The sequence below is a fragment of the Sapajus apella genome, unplaced genomic scaffold (assembly GCF_009761245.1).
Source record: "Sapajus apella isolate SASKATOON/1434 unplaced genomic scaffold, GSC_monkey_1.0 scaffold115, whole genome shotgun sequence".
Taxonomy (NCBI): domain Eukaryota; kingdom Metazoa; phylum Chordata; class Mammalia; order Primates; family Cebidae; genus Sapajus; species Sapajus apella.
This window is the reverse complement of record NW_022437055.1, coordinates 2,769,375-2,772,412: the sequence shown is the minus strand read 5'-3', so window position 1 is coordinate 2,772,412 and position 3,038 is coordinate 2,769,375.

Below are 3,038 nucleotides of genomic sequence, written 5' to 3'. Positions count from 1 at the left end.
TTCCCCGTAACTTTTTTTTAAATTTATTTTTATGTTTTTGAGAAAGAGTCTTGCCCTGTAGCCCAGGCTGGAGTGCAGTGGCACAATCTTAGCTCACTGCAACTTCCACCTCCCGGGCTCAAGCAATTCTCCTGCCTCAGCCTACCAAGTAGCTGGGATTACAGGCACCTGCCACCACACCTGGCTAATTTTTGTATATTTAGACAAGGTTTTGCCATGTTGGCACAGCCAGTCTCAAACTCCTGGCTTCAAGTGATACACACACCTCGGCCTCCTAAAGTGTTGGGATTACAGGCGTGAGCCACAATGCTCGGCCAATTCCCCGTATCTGATGTGACACCTGCACTTACTAACTTACTTAATGAATGAACTTCCTGATAGTTTACATAGAAGACAGAAAAGCATACAGTGCTACCAAACCCTGTCTTATGAATGAACTGATCTCCCAGAGTTTCTTTCTAAGGTATTTGTTTGGAACCATGAGTTCAAGGTAGTGAAGTGCAAAGAATCTTGGCCTGCTGGCAAGAGAATTTGGTTCTCTGCCACTAACTCCTTAAGGATGATGAGCACGTCCCTTAAGCTATCTGGACCTCAGTTTCCCTTTCTGTAAAGTGAGGATGCAGATGGGTGATTTCCAGTGGTTCTGCTAGCTCTCAATTTCTATATGTTTGAGGGCAGCCATAGGCTGTCATTGCATTCAGTTCTGGGTAAAGATTTGCTCTCTCATGCCTCTGTTAAAATGCAAAGCTTCTGAGAGTCTTCTTAATGCTTCAATGTATTTGTTTCTGTTGATCCCTTTGTTTTCTCAAGATGGAGTGAACGAGTAGTCTGGGAGGATTGTACTTGGGATCCATGGCCTCCTCCCTTAGTCACAAAGTGGAACACGGGGAAGAAGCTATTGGGGAAAAGAAGAAATGTGGCAGAGGCATCCCTACTGTTCAGGCTTCAGGCACCATCAGTCACCGCCCTAGCTTGACAGGGAGGACTGCTTGTTAAAATACAACCACTAATGGGGCAAAGATTAACCCACTCAGATTCCTAAGGCAGTGGGTTTCTGGGCATTCCCAGGGGCCACCTCTTGAAGAACTTTGGAGCAAAGTCCTCATCACTTATCTCTTTTCACCTCTCAAGCTCCGTCTCTTCTAGTATTCCCACAGTGGGGAACTTCCCAGGATCCAGGCTAGGATTGGCAGGTTTTCTTGAGATGCTGATTGGGACGTTGTTCAGGATGACATCCAACTTGCCAAGTGTGTGGTTGAAGGCAATCAGAGAATCCCTGATGGGGCAGACCCTGCATGGAATTTTTAGTTTCTTACTGGGAAGGCTGATACCTTCTGTGAGACCACTACATTTGCACTTTGCATGGTTTACTGATCAAAGGGCAATGGTTATGCCTTTCCTCATGTGTTTCTGTCAATACATATGATCCTAAATGCTTATTTTCTGCCTTGAGTGTTAGCAGTGAAAAGGGCTCAGGTCTGTGAATCTGATGAGATGAGCATTGAGTATACATAGGTGCCATGTTTGTAATTCCAGTCACCATACCTTCTCTGCTTCTCCACCCAACCTCAACTGTTTGCCTTCCTTTTTCTGATGTCCCTGGCTTTCCTTTGCTTGCCTTTGTTCAGGGCCTAGAAAAAAAAGAGACAGTGAGCAGGGCAGGTTGATGGAGGGTTGCTGAGAGGAGCTAGAGCATGTGCAGCAATAGTTTGCTGGCTGAGTGATTCTTCTAAGGGCTGTGAGGGCACTTCAATGAAGTGGTGCAGAGGCTGAGATCCCCGGCAGCCAGTCTGGGGTCCTAGTGCTGCTTCATCCTTGTTCCTGCATTAGCTGGATGACCTTGGCCTTATGCGACTCGGGTAAGACGACCTAGGTGAAAGTACTTTATAATTGCAATACAAATGTTTGGTTTTATTACATGGCTCTATTTGAGAACAAAGTGAAAACTTCCCTGCTAGAAAGTATCTCACCTGCCCACCCATTGCAACCAAACCCCATTTTGGTCAGGACATGTGCAAATGCCTGTATATCCATGTTTAGAAATTATTTATTGCTTAGCATTGACCTGATCCAAACTCCTTTTTTAAAAATGTAGATTCCACCCTCCAATACCCTCTTCCTGAAAGGATAGACCCTTAGGTGCCTAGGGTCACAGGTTCAAATAAAGGAAAAAATGACTAGTAAATCACTTACTTTCATTTTAGTTTCATAATTATTTTTTACTTTTAGATACATAGTCTCACTCTGTCACCCAGGCTGGAGTGTAGTAGGCTAGGATATCAGTGTGAAAGTGTTTTTCAGACTTTTTCATCTCCAATTATGGCCAGAAGGAAACCACAGGCTGTATGGGAGCAGAGAGTTCAGAAAATGGGGGTGAAAATAGCCTCTTATTATGTTTAACCACCATTGAATCTTTTTCAAAGCGATCATTATTTTTAACTAAATAATATATCCTGACTTACAATGTTACATTACTCTAGTATAAAAGGTTTATACTATAACAAAAAGCGAGACTCCTGCCTCCTTGTTCTCCCTCTGCCCTCACACTTGCCCCAACTTACTTTCAATTTTTTAACTGTTTCTTCTGACATTGACTTTCATATTGTTGAATAACACGCAGCCATTTGTCTTTTGATCTATTGCCATCTTATAATGTTAGATGAGGAGTCAATTTGCTTACAAATCCCCTCCTGTCTTCTGTTCTACCAATAGTTATATATCACAATTTAAAGTTTGCATCATTATGACTATATTAATATTGTTCACTACTGAACCAAGAAGTATATTGTGATAACATTTTTTGTAAAAACATAATAACTGGCTGGGCACAGTGGCTCACATCTGTAATCCCAGCACTTTGGAAGGCAAAAGCAGAAGGATCACTTGAGACCAGGAGTTCGAGACCAGCCTAGGCAGCATAGCGGGATCCTATCTCCATGATTGTTGCAGGTGTGTGGCATTATTTTTGGGCTCTCCATTCTGTTCCATTGGTCTATGTGTCTATTTTTTTACGTGCCACATTTTCTTTATGCAATCCA